Consider the following 23,999-nt stretch of genomic DNA (forward strand, 5'->3'; position numbering starts at 1 on the left):
CTGGGCTGTTCAGAGACTAGGAGGTTGCAGTCATACTGTGAAATTCCATTTATATAAAGTTCAAAAGCAATAAAATCTGTAGTTATAGAAGTTGAAGAATAAATACCTTTAGCGGAGCAACTACTTGAATGGAGCTTGTAGGAATGTACCAGGGTGCTATAAATGTTCTATATCTTGATCTGGGTAGGAATTATATAAATAGATATGCACATGTAAAAGTTTACCAAGCTGTACATGTTTACCAAGTGCACATGTAAATTGTGTCCTTTCTGTAGATTATACCTCAATAAAAAGTAAAAGGGCACTACAGTGGTAGGTACAAGCCATTACACATTTGTCAAAACCTGTGGAATGTACAACACAAAGAGTGAACCCTAATGTAAACTGTGGACTTTGGGTGATAATGATGTATCATTATCATATCATAATCGATGTGTAGTTTCATCGATTGTAACAAATGTACCACTCTGGTGTGGGATGTTGATAGTGAGGGAGGTTAGGAGGCAAATGAGAATTTTCCACTCAATTTTGCTGTGAACATAAAACTGCTCTAAAAAATAATTAATTAATAATAAATTTTTTAAAAAGCCGTAAGTTAAAAGGATTGAAAAAAACCTATCTGTGCCAGTTAGGGGCCGTGTGTGTGTGTGTGTGTGTGTGTGTGTGTGTGTGTGTGTGTGTGAGTGTGAGAGAGAGAGAGAGAGAGAGAGAGAGAGAGACAAATGATAGATGAATGAATATATGGATGGGTGAATGAGTGAGTGAGTAAAATGATTTAAGGAACAATGGAAATTTTTGGTTCACTTAAAAGTGAGTGCTGGGGTAGTTCTGGCTTCAGGCATTACTGAATCTAGGATTCTAACAGGGCCAGTCTTAGTATCTCTCCATCCCTCAGCTCTGTCTTCTACTGTGTTGGCTTCATTCTCAGGCTACATGTGTTGGCTCCCAGCAGTTCCAAGCTAATATGTTCCGCCTGCTTATAGGCTCAGAAGAAAAGAGCACATGTCATTTCTTCCAGCAGTCTTAACAAAAGTCTTCTTGCTCTGTTGCTGTTGACTCCATCTGAGTCACATGCCAATCCCTGAACTGTGGCCAGGGGAATGTAATGCTCTGATTTGCCAGGCCTGAACCACATGTTACTCTCTGGGAAAGGAGGAAGGGTGTGGGTAAAGTCAGTTATTCCCAAAGCACAGGGAGTGGGTGTGAGCGTGGGCTTGGTTTCCCTTAGGAAAGTTAGAGTACTATAATCAGAGGAAAATAAAAGAATGCCGCACAGCAAAATCACAGATGCTTACTAAAGTAAAAGATGGCAATGTGATAAGAGTCATAAAAATGTTCCTACCCTTAGATATAGGATTCCCATCTGTGGGAATAATCCAAAATATGGGAACACTTACATATACAAAGATTTTAATTTCAATGCTATCTAAAAAGATTGACAACTTAATTGTCTTACAATAGGAGAGTATTTACATACCCCATACATCTGTTTCAGTATGTAGTCATTTAAGATGAAAATTACAAATAATTAACATCAAGGAATATGCTTATGATAAGTGGTAAAACCATGTACATATAAACATCAAAAAAATAATGGAAGAAAAACACGCCAAAACAATAGCATACTAGAGTGGTAGAACCATGGACGATCCTTTTCCCTTCACTGTATTTCCAAGTCTTCTTTTAGTATTTATATTATTGTTATGATTTAATGTATTTTGTAAAACTCCTTAGTGTCTTACCAAGAATATTTCTTTCTCTTAAGTATGGAGTAGAGCCAGAATAAACAAACTGCTACATCAGTTGGCTAGTGATTGTGGTTAAGGTCATAGATCCTCAGAGTTAGAAGAAACCTCAGAGGTATTCAGTTTAAACCCCCCCCCCCCATTTTACAGGAGAGGTGTCTGAGACCCAGAGAGGTAGATTGACCCAATCAATTAAGATTTGGATTTTGGTGAGATTGTCTGCTTTTCTGAAAACCCATCCTCAAGTTCAAGTTGATATCTAGCCTTCCTAATTCAAATTAAAGCAGTTACCGTGTTTGTTGGGAAAGTGGTGTTCTTAAAAGAATATTAAAAACTAACATCATGGCTCTTTAGGTCCTTCCCTTTCACATCCTTGCACTCTTTCTTTGTAAACAACTTAGTGAATAAATGCAAAGGAAGCCCAGATCTGGCTAAATTTAATGGGCCAATGTTTACTTCTTTTGGGTATCAACTTATTCATTCAATGAATGTCAGGCCATGAAATTATGAAGATGAATAAGATACAACAGTTATCCTCCTGGAGTTCACAGTTGAGTGGGGAAGTTAGACACATGCAGATAGCTCTATATACCATAGGAGACTGTGGTAACACAGAACGTTCACAGAAGCATTTAAGGAGTGCTATGGGATCAGGGAGAAAAAGATTGTTTCCATCACAGAAGGCTTCTAAGGAGAGGTAGCATTTGAGCTGGGCCTCACAAAGTAACAGGATTTTACCAGGCAGAGAAGTAAGGAGAGGGTATCAAGGGTGTCATGGCAGAGAAAATAGGAGAAGCAAAGGCATGGAAGCATAAAAGGACACATAGAAATGAAATGAGAGATATTGGATTCTTAGTGGTCCTCAACTGGGAGTACCTGTCAGAACAACTTGGGGAGCTCTATCAAATTTCAGAAGATTGTGATGTACACTCTTGGCTAAAAGCCTTAGGTGGCCACTGAGATCTTGTCCGTACCCTAAATAATTACCACAGTACCTCACAAGAGAGCACCAGACCTAATAACACAAGTTATTGCCATTTAATCCTCGTTGGAACCCAAGTGGCAAAAATACTGTCTGCTCTGGATGGTGATTTGACACTGATTAATGACTTGATCATTAGAAAGCCAAAGGGAATTGCAAATGAAAATAGAAATAAAGACATAATCTCACACATTAAGTTTTCCCTAGTTCATTTTTGAAAAAAAAAATTCAGGTTCACCCAAGTGCTAAGGTGCCTCAGGTGAGGAGCTGATTATAATCAGTGATTATCCAAGGTGAGATCCAAAATATTTCATGAAGATGGAAATAATAACCCTGTCGGAAATGGAAATCAGCTATCATGGGGGAGGGGGCTATAAATCCAAACATAATATTCAACTTGTCTTCACCTCAGAGAGTTTCCAGCTGTTTATGACATTTGCTGTGATTTGCCAGAGATGAAATGCATTTTTTAAAACTCTGCTCCAGCCAGCAGAATGAAAGCCTTGGAGCCATAGTCTCTTTCAAAAAGTGTTGAGCACTTGTGAAGTCTTCAGAGAAATGGTAGAAAATGTCTGCTTTCTTGTCAGTTCCAGTGAAGGTTTTTTTCCTGTAACCCTAGGATTGATCATTATTTTCTAGGTGAGCTAGTGGAAGACCAAGTCAGGTCTCTCATGGGTGAAAGGGCACTTATTGAGATGCTATGGACTTTAAACTTATCACATGAAAAAAACCCCACAAACTTAACCACATCAAGGCCAGCAGTTCAAATCCAAGCCTTGCTAAAGGCAGAGAGATAATAAAGGAACACATGCTTATGAAGAGCCTGAGGAATATATGTGTTGAGAAATGATTGTGGGAAGGAAATGGTCCAAACAACGCTTGTGTGAGTGTGCTCATGTGCGCGCACACACACACACACACACACACACGCGCGCGCGCGCGCACCCTGAGCTGAAGTGTACAAGGCAATCAGTGCTGATAACAGTTATCTCACCAGACTCTCATTAGATTGGAGACTCCTTGAGAGCAAGGACTGAGGTTTTTGGCTTCTGAGTCCCCAGCACTGTTGACTGAATTACTGAATGGTGTGTTGAACCCAAAAGTACAGTGGTGTGGGCATGTGGCAATGTCTTCCCACAGTCACCCAGACTGCCTAAGTTTCCCCAGGCAGGCGTTACACCTTCATGCTCTGCCCTAGGGCTGTTCTCCTTCCATTCTTCCTCTGCCTGGAATGCTTTTACCCTGTCCCTTCATCCACCCCCTTGCCTTTTGAAGCCTATCAAAATCCTTCTTATTCTTTATAGTCCATCTCAAAATGTCTTTTGAAAATAATTCTCCAAGCACAGATAGGAGCAGGGCATGTTCTTGAAAGTCAGAAAGATTTGGGTTTGAATCCAGTTCTACCTCATTCAAATTCTTGAACAAGTTACCTCATGTCCTTGTGCCTCTGTTTCCTCCAGATGGGCTTTGGGGAAGATTTAATGTGAAAACGTATGTACGGTGCCTGGGTCAGTGACCAGCACAGGATAGATTATCAGTAAGTGTTAGCTCTCTGAAACCCAGCTCAGTTCTTTAAAAATGTTAGGTCCCGCTGCCCATACATTCTTTAGGTTTCCATTAGACTTCTTCCCCCTCCCCAACCCCAACTCCCTCATCAAGAATAACTGCTCCCTCCTCTGTTCTGTAGTGCTTTGTTTATGCCTGTTTTCTAGCACTTAGTATAAACTGACGTGTGCTGTAACTCATTGTGTTTCCCTCCCACTTTCGCTGAAAATGCCTCAAGGGCAGTATCTCCAGCAACTACATTAGGGACTAGCTTAGGACAGACATTTCATAAATGGTTATCTAATTGAAACAACATTTAACCCAGCTTTCCAGGAGGCAAAGTGAGCATGTAACATGTCTTCTCTCAACCAGCGTTGAATGGTCTAAGTAGCAAGGAGGAAATTCCCCTGCAATTAAGTGGTTCAGAGTTGATTGCTGTCCATCCAGCCCAAGTGAGCAGAGCCTCCACTTCCAGATGTCTTTGTTTCTCTCACTTCCAACTCAGCCCGGCCAGAGGAGCATTCCCATAAGGGTAACTCAATATATGGTGGTTGTTTGTTGTTTTTTTTTTTTTTTTTGCTGATCTGATTAGAGTGTGAAATATTTTCTTTGGAGAAAATGCACAAGAGTGAGGTTTTCTTCTTTTTCACAAGGGATAGAAGGTGAGGGAGAAAGAGGAAAATTGAAGCCAGAGGAAAATCTGTTGTAACCCAGGAGATGAACACATACAATCAACACATCAGATACTGTCCTGGGTCAAAACTTCAGAGCCTGAGCCATAAAGGACTCCATACCTTTGCACTGATCCTAGGAAAAGAATTAAACAGAAGCAAAAGCAAAAAAATTTAAAAATCTCTTCCCCAGAAGCTATTCTTTGCAGTGATATCTATACCAGTGAACTGGAAGCAACCTAAAAATTGAGTCCAATTCAACAAATATTTACTGAACTGCTAAGTGCAAGGGCATTGGATTTATGGAGATAATGGTGAAGATAGACTTTTAACCTTAGTCTGTTCTTCTATTCACTCAATTATTTTCATCCTTGGGAAAAACACAGTATTTCAGTCAGTGTTCACCTAAGGAAGCAGAACTCTTATGAATTATGGGATAAGGGGTTTATTATAGGAATTGGAACTTGCACAATTGTGGGAGAAGCTGGGGCAGTGTAGCTCTGAAAGTAGAGGGGGGTGGGGATCAGTGAAGTCACCAACCAGAAGAAAGCAAGCACACCCAGCTGCAGAATGGGGCTGTGATGGGGGAGCTCCTGGAGAAGTCTAAGGGGGAAGTCTGTGGGTGCTCAGCCAAGTGTCTGGTGGTGGGCTTGGAGCTATGATGGGCCAGCAGAGTCAGCAGTGGGAGGAGCTGGATGTGGAGTGGAGGAGAGTGAAGACAAGCTGGCACCTGCCGGCACCTCCATGTCTGCTGTCAGACCCATGACTTCAGAGAGCAATGGCTGCTGATTCACTTCTGCTTCCCAAATCTCAAGCAACTGTTCTTTTTAAACCAAGTTTAACCTAGAATCATACAGTTGCAGCTTAAGCAAGCGGACACACATAAATTGCCTCCATCATCACAAAGTCATTTCTGTCTTTTCCCAATTTTCTACAATGGAAAAAGAGTGTCCTTTTAAGTCTAACAGGACCTGAGTTCTAATCCTCCCTAGCTGTTTGTTCTCAGGTAAATTACATTTCTGGACCTGAATGGATCAGGAGCCCTTGCTCTGTGCTACCATAGCTCTCTGCTTCTCTCTGTTGTAGCATTTACTTCACTTTCTTGTCATTATCTATTTATGCCTCCATTTCCTCCACCAGACCACAAGCTCAAGCACGGGGATCATATCTGATTCTGCTCTATAGTTATGGTACCTAACAGAACCTGGCACAGAATAGATGCTCCACAGATGCTTGCTGAGAATGAATCCTTGAAATGGAGAAGAGAAACTCATCAGACTGTCAAGCTAATAGTGGAGTCCGGCACAAAGACATTAAGGAAGTGTACCCTTCTCTGTCCCTATCATGCTCTCAGCACACTGTAAAAACAGGCTCCAGATACCCTTACTTCATCCATAGCTTCTATCTTAAACCATTCCACTTCCCAGCCTGTTTTAATCATCCCGATTCCTAGCTCCTGGGCTTGTCTTCTCTTTACTACCTGCAATCACCTCTTGGACTTTTACTTGAAATGTTCAGGGCTTTGGCTCTCTATCTTGTTTTCCCCTCTGATTAAACTATTTCTACTTTCTTGACATATTTCTCACCCTCCGAACCCTAGATTCTCAGGTCAAAGACTACAAAAGTTCCTGCCCTCAAGGAGTTCTCAGGCTGGCGAACAAAAGACAAGGAAACCAGCAATTCCGGGACAGTGTAGTAAGAGGTCTGGTTGAAGTATGCGCAGGGTACTGTGGGAGCAGAGAGAGAATGACGAGCACCTAATCTTACAAAGAGAAGGGTAGCTGTTAGAAGGAAGTATAGTTTGATCTGGGTCTTAAGAAATTGCTTAAGAAATTCCCAGGCAGAGAAAAGGGAGGACATGCATTGCAGACTGAGACCAACAATGCAGAGGTGTGAAGACAGGAGAGATCAAGTTCTGGGGGGGCTGCAGGCGGGTTGGTGTGGTGGGAAGGGCTTGGAAGCACAGTTGGGAAGTGGAGGGAAATGAGCCAATGTTTTAAAATTCAGAGATTTCACATAAAATCCTGGATTTCCAGCTTCTGTTGAAAAATCAGAAGATCTGGCCACACCAGGCTCTCATTCTCACGTTAGCTGAGTATTGTTTGTCCTTCTTAGATGCCAGGGGTGTTTTATAACTTGCAAGTCTCTACCACACCCTTTTATCATCACACTTGCACTCTTGTTTTTCTTTAAGGGAAGAAATATTTCTTAGTACCCATGTCTCTGTGAAAAGTGGGGAAATGGAGGTTAGATCACAAGGGGCAGGCAATAAAAAAAAAAAAAGCAACGAGGAATAGCATGTTTCTTTGTGGAGGTGAAGAAATGTGTATCTGTTGGAGAACTGCAACTTTCTCTTAAACCCGGGTCCCTCACTCATTTATGTTACCTGCAGGGTTTGCTATATAAGGAGCGATGACTTCATGGGGCTGCCTTACTTTTCATAAAACTTTGCAATGTTCACAGGCCATCAAGAAGGAATGTGCCAGGAGTGCTAGTCTTAAAGAAGGTGTAGGAGACATGTGCATGTCTGGCCAGAGCCTGTCGAAGAGAAGCCAGCACTGACTTTCAGAGCCTCAAATAGGTGATGAATCAAGTAGGAAGAGATTGAGAGGGCCCAGAAAAGGGCTTGTCCATGGCCCAGAGGCAGCTAATGGCAGGGGTTCTCTGCAGCTGGTGACAGCGTGGAGGAAATGCTGTGCAACCCCTGCTTCCAGATCCAGGGCCAGAAAACCAAGCTGCTCCCAGTAATCATGCAGAACTGGCCCAGCTTCTCAGTAACAGGGTTACTGGATCCTTCAGAAACCCCCCTAGTCCTCACATCCTGGGACTGACGGCGCTGCACTTCCAAGTACTATCTAAGGCCTCCAGCTTTCCCAGAGCCTGGAACTCCTCCTCTGGGCTCCTCACAGCTGGCTGAGAAGCTGCCTTGAGCTCCTTTGAGACCTCCTGTCTTCAGTGATAATTCTCTGCAGCTTGGCTCTGGCAGTCTTACCTCCTCTCCCTGTGTAACTGATCCTGGTCCTCTGGCTCTGTCAGCACCTCTGCTGAGTGCACCGTGACGTGTGTGAGCCTTGAGCTGGGAGGGAACGCTCAGAGCGAAGTGTGAGTTTCTTCCCAGGCCATTGAAGCTGCCTTTCCGTGGTATGCAAGACACTTGGTCTCTGCTAGTAGGAAAGGAGTGCCTTCATTAGGTGGTAAGGGAGAAGGGATCCCTTAAATCTTCAAATTGATCTCCCCGATTCCCCATCTTTTCCCACATCAATTCTGCTTGTACCTGCTGAATTAACTTACACTAAAGCCTAATGCTGAGCATGCTCCTGTGTGGTATTGTTTGTTTGTTTGTTTGGCCATGCAACGTGGCTTGTGGGATCTTAGTTCGCCGACCAGGGATCGAACCCTCGCCCTCGGCACTGAGGGCATGGAGTCCTAACCACTGGACCACTAGGGTATTCCCATGAGGATGTTATGTTTCTGATCAAAAGCCTTCATTGGCTCATTTCCTTCCAAATTCCAACCAAGTCATCTGCCCTGGCATGCTGGAACTTTCTCAGGATGACCCCAAATGTTTTTCTAGGCTTCTTGGTACCTCTCAGGTAATCCTAGACGCTTCAGCAAAGGAATGGACCTTAGCTGTTATTTTGTCTAATCCTGAATTTGATGATAAGAATCTCTTTGTGACATCCCGGCTTCACTGCCAGGGGACGATGCAAGGTAATTTCCTGTTGGGGGAGTTGGAAAGTGGTTAGGTCCATCCAGGTAGAACTAAACCTGGGGCAAGAGAGAGATTTTATATACAAAAGCATTAGAGTTAGCCCAGTTGTGTCTTATTGGAGGCCAGGCTATCCCTTACAACAGATGTTCTCAAGCCACAGTGGCAGAAAAGGCCCAGTCTGCTGGTAACAGGGGACTCAGACCAAACCAATACATGTGTCTGGGTCCCTTTCAATTGCAACCATACTGCCTTGCATCCTGTGGCTGCCCCTCCTCTTCCTAATGGGTGCCAGCATATCTTAAGCACCACACATCATGGATTCAAGTTTCTGAGAATTTCATCCCAGAGACTGGGAAGCAATGAAATGTGGAGGAACAATCCTGGTCTTTGGAGCCAGCCAGACCACGTTGGGTTTTCATTGTCTTGCATAGTATGATGTGGTTAAGAACTCTGGCTCTGGAGTTAGGCAGAACTAGGTTCAGATACTATTCTACCATTTCCCATCTCTGTGACTAAGGACAAATTACTCAACTTCTCTGAGCCTTCATTTTCTAATACGTAAAATAGGGACAATAACACCAGCCTCATTGATTTTTGGTGACAAATGATAAAGTACATGTGTATCAGCTAGAATGTCTTCAGCTGCAAGTAACAAATAAAAACTCAAAATTGCTGAAACAATTAGGAAAATGTATTATCTCACAAAACAAGAAGTCTAGAAGTAGGAAAGTTCCAGGATTGGTTTATTCTTCAAGGACTCAGATTTGTTCCGTCTTTATGCTCTTCCAACCTCAGCTTGTAGGCTTTCCTAGGCTGGCCTTCCTCATGAACATAAGATGACCGCCACAGTTCCAGACATCACATCCACTACAATATGCAAAAGTAGAAGAGGATCATCTCTTTTGTGTTTTCTTTTTAAGAGTAAGAAAACCTTTCCCTGGTGTTATCACAGAACACACTGTCTCTCTCCTCGAAGTCTATATATGCTACTTCCTCTCACATCTTTGGCTGGAGCTGGGTCACAAGCCTACCTTTAATCCAATCACTGACAAAAGGGATAGAATCACCATGATTGGCTTGGCCAGTCATACTGGAGATAGAGTCCCCTTTCCTTAGGGATGGATATCTGGACAAAACTAGGATTCTGTGAGCAGAGAAGGAGTGGGATGGTTGTTATGTAGACAGCCAACAGTGTCTGTTACCACATGGAATCTGGCACATGGTAAGCATTAAATATATGTTAGCTATTGTTGTTATTTATTATTATTAGCTGTGCAAACTTATTCAAGTCACATATCTCCTAGAGTGCCAAGTTTCTAGTTTGTTGGATGGTTATAAAATTAAATGAGATGGCATATGTAAAGCCTTAGGTGCTTAGTAAATGTAGCTGTTTATTGTAGTGGTACATAATTATTGCCAGAGGACTTGGGCAGCAGGCTGACCATCTTCAACAAAGGTTCCTGGGATGACCTCACTAGAGCACTAGAACCAGTTCAAATTTAATGTTCTATAGTTGTGATTGTGCATGTTAATTTGCCAGCCCTAATCCTTCAGGAACAGTTATGTATGCCTTTGTGTCAGGAGACCCGGTAAGACAATGATTCTGCTAAGTGACCCACTGTGCTGGTGCCCTTGCCCCTAGAGGGCACTAGAGGCCTCCCCTACTCAAGGGTTTGATGGCCTAAGATTAACAACCCATTTACCACCAAGAGTAGATCTCACTTTTTGGCCTTGAGTCCTCAGCTTAGGAGGGGAGCTTGATGGGCAAGAATCATCTTCTCCACGGCACTTAGGACTATAGCTTTGTCGGATCCAGATTCCCATCCCAGCTCTATCACTTACTAGCAGTGTGACCTTAGGCAGAACTCTTTATTTCTCTTTGAGTATCATTTTCCTCATCTGTAGAATGGGGATGATCATGTAATATCCATTAGAGTTATGGTAAAGATTAAATTAGATGGTAGCTGTACATAATGCTTGTCCAATTGGGTGAAGCTTAATAAATGGTGCCTGTGTTCTTGTAAGTACTCAATAACTGTTTGCTGATTGACTACAGAAGGTGAATTCGTGCACATATGCACTTGAAGACAGTGATAATTAACCCAAGTCCAATGCTTATACTTTTACAAACTAAATTTTCCCAGTAGAGGTAGAAATTAGCCTTGGCCTAATTTTTACACATGATGATACTGAGGCTCAGAGAATAAGAACTTAGTCTGGATCTCAAAGCAAGTTAATGGCAGAGCAGGGATTTGAACCCATGTATCTCTGATGCCAAAGCCCCATACTCTTCCACTGACCCATCTTTCCCTCTTACCCTGCTCATTTGAAGGCAGTGACCCTCACTAACCACACGTTCCACATCCTTCCCCACAGCGGTCTCTTTAGCCTCTGAGTTCTGAGAGCACTTGCTTGAACCTTCCATTGGTTCACACTTATGAGTACGTCCAGTTAGCCAGGCCATAAACCTGGGCTCACCCTCCACCCTTCCCTCTCTTTCACTCTTCATGTCTAATAGGTTACTAATGTCTGTCAATTCTACCTTTTAAATAACGCTGAAGTCGTTACATGCTTCTCTCTTCCCACTACCACCACCCTGTTTCAAGCCTCCAACATCTCTCTGAGTAATGCGGCCTGGAGTAATGCAGCAGCCTCTCGACTGGTCTCTCTGGCCCCCATGCCATTCTCCAATGACATTTCTGACAGAGAAAGCTGACCGTGTCACTCATACACCTAAAACTCCTTCAGAACAGGTGTCCCTGCTCACCTGCGCAGCCTCATCTTTCATCACTTTCCCTTCAAATTCTGGTCGCTGGTCTCTTGTGATGACCTGCCGTCCCTGAACAGACACACTGTCTCTCCTCTCCAAGCCTTTGCACATGCTACTTCCTCTGCCGGAATCAATGCCAACCCCACTCTCAGGCTTGCCTGGAAAACCCCTCCTCATCCTTCAGGATGAGGTTCAGGAAAGCACCCCCTCTTTCTCTACTTCCTACTCACAACTCAAGTGATCCGGAAGCACCTTGCACTTACTTCTATCATTGCACTGATCTCCCTGGATTGATAACTTGTAACTGTCTTTTTCTTCTCAATCTTTACCATGAGATTGTAAGACCATTAGTTGAGGGTAGGGTTCCCCAACTTATTCATTGCTCTACCCTCTGATGAGTAGCGTGTTGAAGTGTTATCACTGCACTGAAGTCTTATCAGTGAAGGGGAGCTCTGCAGTTTCCACTGAAGTTGCCATGGGTGTTGTGTGGAGCCCGACATAGCACCACATTCACCTTCCCTCCCTCTTCACCCCCAGAATCCCAACCACAAAATATAGCATGATGACTTACTTCCTTGGGAGCCTTCCAGCAAGTGGAGCATTTCAATAAACAAACAATAAAAGCGTAGAACAAATGGGAGAGGGAAAATGTAGGCCCTCAAGAGGAGGATTGAAATCAGACTTGGCAAGAGGCTGTGAATGCTTCTAAGTCTGATAGATTTATGATTGGGAATTTTGTGTTTCCACGTGGACCTTGCCTGCCTCTATTATGCTAACAGGCAGGGCTGGAGTGAAAGTGATTTGAGGAGAGGAGACCTAGATTCTTCTGACTTGGAAACAGCTTTGAGTTTCTACATTCCATCTTCAAACACAGGGATCCTAGATGGTCTTAGGGGGGTACAGATGCCTTTATGCACACGTGTGCTCTCTCTCTGCTCTCCCTCTCTTTCTGTCTCATGACACACACACACACACACACACACACACACACACACATCTATATGTAAGGATTGATTTTTTAAAAAAACTTGATCACTTTCTCATACTTACCCAAGAAATTAGATCGATAGAAAAGAGACCCATAAGCTTTTTTATTTTTCTGGATCTCAGGAGGATTTAGGCATTTTAGATTCTCCTATTTGTCTGAATGAAACCAAATGTCTCCATTCCATGTCTCAGGATTCCATTCCTTCTCATTCATGCCCTAACTTTCATCAAAGAAACCCGGGGAACCTGTGACTTCCACTAACATTATAACTGGGCAGCCACAGGATCAAAGTTTGAGTCTGATTTTCAATTATATTAGTCCTGAAGTTGTAATAGGTAAAAAAAATATTTTCAAGCCATAGTAGAAGCTCTCCATTTCTCTTAATGTGCCTAGAACTGAGAGTGTAGAACTCTGAGCTTGTGATTTTCTTCCAATAAGCCTTCTGGTGCCGTCAGAAGCAGCCAACCTGTCTCAAAATCCTTGTAGTCACAATTCCCACCACAATAGTCATTTCAGCAGAAATTTGGTCTCCCAAAGACTGGCCTTGAATAGGCATTTCATCCCAGGTATTCACGGGTAATCATTTTTTTTCATTTTTTTGTTTAATTTCACAGGTGATAGTTTAAGTAACTCTTGCTGTTACATGTCATGGATTACTAATTACTGGAAGAGGCAGTCCACCACGGGCCCCAAGGGTCCCTGTACATCCTTGTTTTTTATTTATTTATTTTTGGCTGTGTTGGGTCTTCGTTGGGTCTTCATTGCTGTGTGCAGGCTTTCTCTAGTTATGGCGAGCAAGGGCTACTCTTCGTTGCGGTGCTCGGGCTTCTCACTGCACTGGCTTCTCTTGTTGTGGAGCACGGGCTCTAGGCCTGCGGGCTCAGTAGCTGTGGCTCGCGGGCTATAGAGCGCAGGCTCGGTAGTTGTGGTGCCGGGGCTTAGTTGCTCCGCGGCATGTGGGATCTTCCCGGACCAGGGCTTGAACCCGTGACCCCTGCATTGCCAGGCAGATTCTTAACCACTGCACCACCAGGGAAGCCCACTGTACACCCTTGTTGAGCGTGCCAAACTGCAAGGCCTAACCATGCTTGGACCCTGGGTCATTTCTGTAACTACTCTCAAAGGCAATTAAGTAGACCAAGGTGACCACAGCATGACTGTTGTACAACCATTCACTCACTCCCTTGGGGAAGGAGACTGGCTTGTTGGTTGCTTGTTGTAAAAGGTTCTGAGTCCTTGTCCAGGGCTCCTCAGTGACAGTGCAACCCCATTGCATGTGTAGCTGCCATCTGGGCCCATTGCATTGCCTCATGGGAATTGAGGGCAAGGAAACCAGCTGTACCATGCTGTTGTTCCTGCTCTTTGCAGTGCTGTGAAATACAGTCTTTCTCTGATCCACTGAACTTGTCTACTTTGGGGACCTCTGGAGTGTAGCAAGCCAACTTGGAGTCTTGTTACTGCTTGCCATCTTCCATGAGGTTGGGGTTCTTCCCTGACCAGTATCCCATTTTCCACTGACAAAGACCTTATAGCTGAATTCAAGCCCAATCAGGTCATATAACAATCCCAGAGTCCCATCTCTGAGGGTCAGTTTCCCAACCACTTTCCATATCAACTACTGTATCAGCCAGTGTTTTTCCAGTCAGAAAAACAAATCCTTCTAGGTCTGTGCTGTCCAGTACTGTAGCCATTAACCGCATGTGGTTATTTACATTTAAATTATTAAAATCAAAAGTAATTAAAAAGTTAGTTCCTCAGTCACACTAGCCGCATTTCAAGTAGCTACATACGCCTAGTCGATACTGTACTGGTCAGCGCAATTAGGACATTCCTATCATCACAGAACATTCTATGGGACAGCACTGCTCCAGATCATTTCAAGCAGAAAGGGATTTAAAACAGGAAATTGTTAAGCATATGGGAGTAAACCAAGGAAGAAAGGGCTTAGGAGGGTTAGAAGAGAAAAAGGGACATGAAGAGGGTGCCGCCACCCTGGGAGAAGCCAGCCCACAGTAGGTAACTGATCTATTAGGGGTGTCGCTGCTGGGGGCACCACCAAAAAGCAGGACAAAACGATGCCTTCTTCCTTCCTCCTGCCTTTCAGTCTCCTGCCAATACCTTCCATCTGGCAAGAGAGGCTTAAAAAATAATTTGTGAGTTCCTATACTTCTTGTAGTACTAAAGAGAGCAAAGGATGGGGGGAAATGTATCTTACAGCAAACAGACAAATAACTGCAGAGTAGGGGTTTTATCAATAATAATAATATTATTAGGAGACGCCAGGAATCCCACCCTGTAGCTCACATCCATTCCTTTATCTCTAGCAACTGCCCCCTGCCCTTTATGTTCCAGCTACATGGCACTGCTTTCAGTTCTGCCCTGAAACCTTATGATATTGCTCCTCCTCAGATCCTGCACATACTGTTCCTTCTGCCTGGAACACGCTCTCCCTTGCTCTTCACATAGCTGGCTATTCTCATCCTTCAGATATAGGTCCGATATCACTTCCTCAGAGAGACTTTCCATGACCTTGCCAATCTGTCTAAACTAGCCTCAGCTCTCCTACCTCCTGCCCCAGCCATCAAGTCATCCTGTTTATTTTATTTATTTATTTATTTTTTTTTGCGGTACGCGGGCCTCTCACTGCCGTGGCCTCTCCCGCTGCGGAGAACAGGCTCCGGACGTGCAGGCTCAGTGGGGCTCAGGGGCCCAGCCGCTCTGCGGCATGTGGGATCCTCCTGGACTGGGGCACGAACATGTGTCCCCTGCATCAGCAGGCGGACTCTCAACCACTGCGCCACCAGGGAAGCCCATCCTGTTTATTTTATAGTCCTTGTTTCAATTGAAAATTATCTTCTGTGTTTACTATGTCTCCTCTCACTAGAATGTAAGCCATTGGAAGGCAGGGGCTTTGTCTGTCTTGTTTGATACTGTGTTCTCAGCATTTAGAACAGTGGCCGGCATGTAAGAGGCCCTCAGTAAATATATACTGTCTAAATGAATAGTTTCCATCCATTCTTAAGGTCTGAAATCTTTCCTGTCTCTCTAGCTGGGTGAGGTATTTCTGCTATGTGTTCTAAGAGGAACCCATACTTCTCCCATTGTGACACTTAAAATTACTGTAATTACTTATATCTGATCCCTTGCTGGACTTAAACTCAATGAAAGCAGGGACCATGTCTTTCTTGTTCACAGTTGAGTTCCCAGTGCCTAGCACAGTGCCTGGGATATAGCTGAAAGTGAGAAATTACTTGATGGATTTGGTAATCATATTGTTCTACCAAAGAGTTTGGGAGAAGATTTATTAGTGATGGGTATATTGAAACTAAGCAAAAGAAAACAAGGCAATTATTAACTCTTGGAAAAACTCCAGGAAAAATCTTGGCAAAAATGGAAATGCTATCACACAGCCCTGCACAGCTTGACTATGAATAATATTTACATAGCTGTAATCAGGGTCAACAGAACTGTATTAGTTATATTAGACTTCATAAGTTGTTAACGTTTTGACACTTTCTATACTGGTTAGTAAATATCAATAGTAGTTACCCCAAGCTCCCTGAGTACCCCACTGCCACTGCTCCAGCTGCCCTTGCCCCCCATCTTAAAACTCCTTGAACCTTCTCAGGATCCACAACTACAGAGACAATACCTGGCACAGACTGGGGCTCTAGACCCTGCTGGAAAGGCCAGCATCTCTTTGGATCCGTCAAGTGTCCGTGTCAGTCAGCAGCCTACAGCCCCTCCTGGGCACTGCCTTTGGTTTCCCCAGAAGGCTTAACTCAGCACTGCTTGTTACACCTACCGGGGCCCAGGGAGCCCTGCATAGGAACCATCCAGAGACACCCGGCTACTAGCCAGTGGCCAGCCTGCCCCACCTCCCACATATCAACCCCCATTCCTGAATGTTCCGCCTTCCCCCAGCAGGCTCAGACCTCACCCCCGAGAGATAGCAGTCCTGGAGGGAATGCTGGCATCTCAGATGGCAAATATTTTTAATGGTACTCCTGGTCATAATATGTAAATACCACAGAATGATGTAACCCAAAATTGTGATATAATTATATTGGAAGATAGGCAGGGAAGTGGTGTTAGAGAAATCTTCCATTGTTCAAAGTCAATATATAATGTCTGAACTTAAAAATCAAGAAATAACAGTAGAGCTATATTATTTGGAAAACAGAAGTAAATACCAAAAGAAACAGCTGGAAGAGTTGAAAGTGTCTAGTTGTCTCTGAGAAGAAGGGCTTGGTGTGGGAGAGATGAGACAAGAATCTACTGTTTTCTATCATAAGCTTTAAAGAAAATTTGACTTTTGAACCATGTACATATTACTTTTTTTTTCTTTTAGGAGACTATTCCAGGAATCCTGATGAGAGGTGATGGTCAATGGTGATGGCAATGAGAGAGATAAGTGGATGCAAAATTATAATTAGGATATGAATTAGCATAACTTGGTAATTGCCTGGTGCAAAGAGTGAGAGAGGGGGAGAGGGAGGAGACTCACACAGATTTGGGCGTGTAAGCTGGGATTAGAGGATGACAGTTTCTTGGTGAGCACTTGGATGCCAAGGGTCCCTCCAATCACCACATAAGGCAAGAGTGACTTACTCCGCTTAGGAGGATTGGAACTAGTTCACAAAGAAGGGGTATTTGAGCTGGGTCTTAAAGATAGTATAGAAGTTCCCGGTTCCACAAAAGATGAGCTCTGTGGTGAGAGGGTATGTTAAGGGAAGGATATTCTCAGGCAAGGGTGATGGGAAATAATAGGAAGTACAAAGGCACAAAAGCATGGAAGCATTATTTTGGAGGGAAGATATTGAGTTGTCCTGTGTGGCTGCAGTGTGGGAGGCGAGAAAGAAAGAAAGACGTTGGGGAAGAAAATGGTGAAAAATGAGCAGTAACGAGAGTCTGTGGCCAGAATCCAAGAGCCTGTAATGTAGTCCAAGTGGTCCTCTCTCTCGAGCTGGTGGCGGAATAACAGGTACAAACCTTCTGGAAAATCAACTTGGAAATATACATCAGAAGCTGTTCAGATGTTTCTAACCTCTGTTCTAGTGATCCTTTTCCTGGGGATTGTTCTTAAGGAATACTTTTTTTAAAGGATGGAGTAAGCAATATACATTAAGATACTTATTACATCAATATTGGAAACAATAAAAAATTGGAAAACAACCAACATTTCCATCAGAGGAGACTACCTAAGTAAAAGATGGCACATTCATCCAATGAATAATAAACACAGGGCTTCCCTGGTGGCACAGTGGTTAAGAATCCGCCTGCCAATGCAACGGATACGGGTTCGAGCCCTGGTCCGGGAAGATCCCACATGCCGCGGAGCACCTAAGCCCGTGCACTACAACTATTGAGCCTGTGCTCTAGAGCCTGCGAGCCACAACTACTGAGCCCACACGTCTAGAGCCTGTGCTCCGCAACAAGAGAAGCCACCGCAGTGAGAAGCCCGCACACCGCAACGAAGAGTAGCCCCCACTCACCGCAACTAGAGAAAGCCCGCGCACAGCAACGAAGACCCAACACAGCCAAAATAATAATAATAATAATAATAATAATAATAATAAAAAATACACAGACTGGAGTGCTTGTCAGAATTTAGGTGAACTCACCCAGGAGGCCTGCTGGGCTCAGGGGAGAGGAGAAGGTCCAATGTGGGCAGGAGAAGAAGGGTGGAAGCAGAGTGGACCCAAGGCCAGTCCCAGCAAGGGCACAGGCAAGGCAGCCACCATTATGGGGCATTTGCCTTTTGGTATCTCTTTTAATCCTCACAGCAATAGCAATCTTATGAGGGTGGTACTAATACCAACCCGATTTTACAGACAAGGACCTGAGGCTCAAAGGAATGGAGCGATCTGCCCAGGGCTATCTAGCTTCGACGTAGATTCCACCCCAAGTCTATGTGATGGCAGAGCAGTCAGTGCTTTCCTCTGCACCATGACGGCAAGTGTCAACAACCACCACGTTATCTATGGGGCATCCCTTTTTACATGGCCCTGGCATCTTTCTTCAATCTTGGGGTAACAGGGCCAAGACTGTGTGGACACCAGAGATTGGCGGTAAGTAGCAAAATGGAAAAAGCTGTATGATGACATATTCTTATTGCTTACAAAGCTGAGCAATAAGAATATGTAATTGTATCAGTGATCAAAGCTGCCCCCCAAAATTGTGCTCACAGTCAACAGCAGGAAGGGGCAAAAAGAAATGGAAACAGATAATGTGTGAATGGGTTATCTCTTTCTCCTAGTTTTGAGGTTTCTGTTCTTATCACTGTATTATGTGCACAATAAAAAAACAATTTACGGGGCTTCCCTGGTGGCGCAGTGGTTAGGAGTTTGACTGCTAATGCGGGGGACGCGGGTTCGAGCCCTGGTCCGGGAGGGTCCCACATGCTGTGGAGCGGCTGGGCCCGTGCACCACGGCTACTGAGCCTGTGCTCTAGAGCCTGAGAGCCACGACTGCTGAAGCCCATGTGCCTAGAGCCCATGCTCCACAAGAAGAGAAGCCAGCGCAATGAGAAGCCCGTGCACTGCAATGAAGAGTAGCCCCCGCTCACTACAACTAGAGAAAGCCTGTGTGCAGCGATGGGGACCCAATGCAGCCAGAAATAAATAAATAAATAAATATTAAAAAACAAAAAACACCAATTTACAATGAAAAATGGAAACATGGAGAAAATATGAGTCGCTGGGGTGGCCCATGGCCATGCCTGGAGCCCAGCTGCAGCTCCTGGCCTTCCAAAACCATTCTGACAGCAACACACATAAAGAAGAAGTTGGCTTCTTCTGAACAAAGGAGGAAAGGAGAGAAATGTAGTGTGTGACCCATGCCAAGAGGCCTCAGGTCCTTGCCATCATGCTTCAGATGTTGGTGTCATGGCTGCATCTATGTGACCTTCTCACCTGGGCCAGGGATGTATGGTTGTGACCAGAGCTTCCCAGTCCAGGCCACTTTGTAACTGATGGTCGTTGCTGTTCCCCATTCATTTTTGTTGTTGGCTCTCCCACCTGGGGCTTGAGTTTGGCCTTGCTGGAGGAAGAGCCAGTACAGGATTCTCTCTGATTGAGGGACAGAGGCCAAGGTAACCTCAGCCAGCAAAGAGAACAGTGAAACAGCAACATCCATGCTTGGGTTTCAGAGCTGGGGCCCAGCGAGTCTTCTTTTGTTCATGCTCACACTCCCTATCTCACTCAGTTTTACTCTGTCCTCTAGATCACCATTCCTATCATGATTTCATGCACTTGCCCACGCTGTTCCTTCAGTCTAGAGCACCCTTTCTGGTGCTTCCTGACAGAGCTAAACCCTGCTTATCCTTTAATACCACGTCCTTGATGAAACTTTTCCCGATCTCCTTTTGGGGAATGAATCATTCCCTCCTCTGACTCACACAGAACTTGATTTGTATCTTTCCTATGGCAATTGTATTTTTCTGCAGTATGTTATAGTTATTTGTGTCCATGTCTGTTTCTCCCACTGAATGGCGAGCTCCTCAATGTGGCCAAGGAGCATGTCTTATCCAACTCTGATTCCCCACACAGCGTGGCCAACGCCTGCTATATGGTAGGTGCTCAATCAAAGTGTGGAATGACATTAAATTACAAGGGCTGAGTTCTTTGTCTTCCTGTGTCATGGATTCTCTGGGAAAGCTGTTGAGATTGTGGGCAGATGATCAATTGGTTTTATATCCCTTTCTTTCCTGTGCATTTTGAAAGGGGCTGGAAGAGGAAGAGAGTTAAAGCTATCTGCGGATCCATATTGCAGAGATTTCAGCCAGGGGTCCTTGGAGAGGGTAGTAATATGAATAATAACTAACGTGTGCAGGGACTCTTATACTTTTACACCCATTAACTCTGCTGGGTCTCACAAGGACTGTAGGATGTAGGCTGGGTAGGCAATATTTGGCTTGTCCCAGTGTTATAGCTGAGGAACCCAAGGCTCAGAAAAATGAAGTGATTTGCTCAAGATTACATCAACTCAAAGGAGAGCTGGGACTCAGACCCAGACCTGTTGACTTCAAATCATATGCTCTTGGGATTGCAGAGGCGACAAAAACACAGACTCTTCCTCTTGATAAATGTTTGCAGAATGAAGGAAGGAAACCAACAGTTTAACCCTTGAGGAGGTGTACCTGCATCAGACCCCACTTGTTATCCTCACACATGTTTGTTTGCTCATCTAGGGGTTTAGCTCCTCAAAGGTAGGATCATGCCTTCTCCTTTATTTCTCTCCCCACAGCTCAGGCCTTTGGCAGGCGCCTCACTTTTGCTGGCTCTTGGCTTCCATGTCTATAAAATGAGGAGGCTGAGCTAGAAGTTTAAGTCGGGTCACATTCCCACCAGCGCCCAGCACAGAGCCTGGCCCACAGTTTCCATCAGCCTCCCCATGGACGACTCTCAGCTCCAACACTAGAGGCCTCCAGGACTCTAGCTGACATGATGGAGTGTGTACCCTGCACGTTGCAGCCTCTTCCCAGGCTGGCTTTGGAAACCGAGCTTCCTTCAGACAGCAGGACTGCTCCGCTCACACAGATCAAGTTGGGAACCTCATTAGTCATGTCAGATGACACAGTTAACACTTGGGGCTGGCATGACCAGTTCATCAAAAGCTCCTATATGCCTGGCTCCATCGCTGCAGCTGAGGAACTACTGTATGTGGAGCAGGCAGCACGTCAGAGGAGCAGTGCCAGAGAGCTTCCAAATTGGTTTTGATTAATTGCATGGACATGTCTTTAATTGGTGCCAGGCTAGCGGCCAGAGAACTTATGGGAAAGCAGGATGTTATGCTTTCATTCCCTGAAGTCCCATAAAGCAATGAAAGATGAGGAACAGAATCACTGCTCGTTGAAAATTTATTGACCGTGCAGACCCAGAAAACAAAAATTAACTATCTGAATCGAAACCTAACCTCATTTTCCCAACTCATTGGAAGCCATGCATGTTCCCCTTTGTGCCCCTGGCTTCCTGCTGAGATGTACAACTGAGTGAAAGGTGTGATTTCTAAGGAATGAGTGCTGTAGCATGGAGATGGTACCCTCAGCTTTCCCAGATGGGCGCAGAGGTATCTGGGAAGGTCCCTCGCTCAGAAACATCTCTTCCTCCAGCGCATCACCGTCCCATGAACTGATATCAGTCGTTGATCCGTTTTGGGTGAAGTATTCATTTACACATTCATTCTTTCTTTTCCATCCTTAGAGATTTGTGTTGAGTGTGTCCTAAATACATAGCACTGTTCTGGTGTCATGGAGAATACAGAATGGAATGGTGTCAAGTACAGATCCTTCCCTAAGGGAAAAGGTTATCTAGGAGAAAGGAGAGGATGGGTACACAAATGAACTGATGCATGATGGGTGCATCACAGAAAATGAAGCATTGAGATTTGCCATCAAGAGGACTTGGGTTCAAATCTCAGCCCTGATTCTTATTTCTGAGTCACCATGGAAGTCACTCCGATCCTCTGGGTTTTAACTACAGGATAGGATAATAACACTGCACCTGGCTGCCATGAGGCTTATAAGAGGTAGCAGAGTTGAAAGAACACAGTGCAGGACCTGGCACCGACCAGTAAACGGTTGCTAATTCTGAATAAGCGGTACCAGGGAGGTTCTGAGAAAGTGCTATATGACAGTTCATGTATTCAAGGAACAAATGTTTACCAATTACAGACTCTGTGCCAGGCTCTGTGACGGGCATTAGGGATTTAGACATGAAGTTCTGCCATTGACAAGACTGAGATCCACTAGGGAGTAGCAATGCTATAGTATGGTAAGAATGGCAAGTCGTTACATGTGTGCTGACAGAAGTCTGCTCTGAGCCAGTGGGGAGGAAAGGAGACAGTGGTCACTTTTACTCAGGGAAAATAAATAGGATAGATTTGCCTGAAGAGGCGATGCTTGAGCTAAGTCCTAAAAAATGAGAAGATTTTTGTTTGTAGATAAAGCACAAAAGGGTATTCCATGCGCAATACCACAGTGTTCTTTTTGTTTCTAGAACAAGCAGTGGTTATCCCCTGAGATTTTGGAGTTAGCTGCTTTCTTTGTATGGAAAGTTCTTCCCCTAAATTTCCCCAAAGGGGACTTCTTGACATTTATAACCTGGTATTTTCTTTCTTTTTTTTTTTTTGTGGTACGCGGGCCTCTCACTGTTGTGGCCTCTCCCGTTGCAGCGCACAGGCTCCGGACGTGCAGGCTCAGCGGCCATGGCTTCACGGGCCTAGCTGCTCCGCGGCATGTGGGATCTTCCTGGACCGGGGCACGAACCCGTGTCCCCTGCATCGGCAGGCGGACTCTCAACCACAGCGCCACTAGGGAAGCCCAACCTGGTATTTTCTTATTCATTCCTTTGTTTATTTTATGTCTCCCTGACTAGAATGACAGGTCCAAGAGAACACAAGATCTTGGCTGTCTTTCTCTCCACTCTATCACAATGTCTAGGACACTGCCTAGCATAGTGTAGGTGTTCAATACATGTTTGTTGCCTGAATAAATAAATAAACAACAGGAGGCACAGGAGGGCCTACTGCAATCAAAGAACCATAAGCACACAGCCTGGTGCACAGCGGGCATTGAATTTTTTTCTCATAAAATTGAACAACAAGGAATACCTAAGGCATAGGCTGGAGGAATTGAGGTGGGAGATAACAGAAGAGGTGGCCTCTGAGCTGCTCCCTGAAGGCCAAGAAGGATGACAATGTGATGGGGATGTTGGGAGGGGATCAGGAGGACTAAGTAAGATAACTTTTCAATCTCTTCCAACCTTGAGCTTCTAAGACTTTCTCCCAAACAAATCAGCTCTTGCCAACCTTCCGGGTCTCCTCACTCACACTCCTCCTTTCTACTCCACTCTGTCTGGAGGCTGTAAGGACATCTGACACACCATTTCCTGCCAGTGTAAATCATGGACTGATATGTGATGCTTGTTCTCAGTTTTTACCATCCCCCAGGTGGAGATGGCCCTATAACTCAGGGTGGAGGCCCCAAGCAAAGGCAGCCTTTCCACAGGATGGCAAATAAGGGGGAAGTTGTTTACCCGCCAGCACCTTCCTGGCCCTGCTCCCAGGTAATTTTATGTCCTCTGGTCCTGGATCTGCTTCTTAGTTGGATGCACCTCAGTTCACTTGCTGGAGCACTGATGTGTGACTGTTTAACTGCCGCTGCTTCCTGTCCCAGGGATCCTGGGCCTCAGGGAGCATGAGAAAGAGACAAGAAAGAGAGCTTTATATGAGGTAAGCTTTGACAGTCATAATAAAGGCCAAAAACTAACTTACACTTACATAGTGCTTAACAATTTACAAAGCCCTAGAGAACTCCTGTTCATCCTTCAAGACCCTGCACAAATGTTACCTCTTTTCACCCAACTTCAACTCCAGGTAGAGCTAATCCTTCCCTCCATTATAGCCCTTATTACCTTGTAATGAATTTATTTGCGTATGTGTCTCATTTCCTTCATCAAACCATCAGCACCTTGGGGACAGATCTCTTCTCTCTAGTAAAACACATTTCTTTTTTTCTTAAAAAGTAGTTTTCATCATACATATTTTTCTAATTATGAAAGTAATATTTATAGATATAATGATAAA

At 44.5% G+C, this 23,999-nt stretch overlaps 1 protein-coding gene across 1 annotated transcript in view; it reads right to left on the bottom strand.

The window, feature by feature from the left end:
• Nucleotides 1-9,030: 9,030 nt before the first annotated feature.
• The window catches only part of GVQW3 (GVQW motif containing 3), a 30,496-nt gene continuing 15,527 nt past the window's right edge, over nucleotides 9,031-23,999 (bottom strand). The window contains exon 3 of the mRNA XM_060018250.1: nucleotides 9,031-9,522. The gene's annotated coding sequence lies outside the window, so the exon portion shown is untranslated. The remainder of the gene's footprint in view (nucleotides 9,523-23,999) is intronic.

Source organism: Delphinus delphis, chromosome 8 (genome assembly GCF_949987515.2).
Source record: "Delphinus delphis chromosome 8, mDelDel1.2, whole genome shotgun sequence".
Taxonomy (NCBI): Eukaryota; Metazoa; Chordata; class Mammalia; order Artiodactyla; family Delphinidae; genus Delphinus; species Delphinus delphis.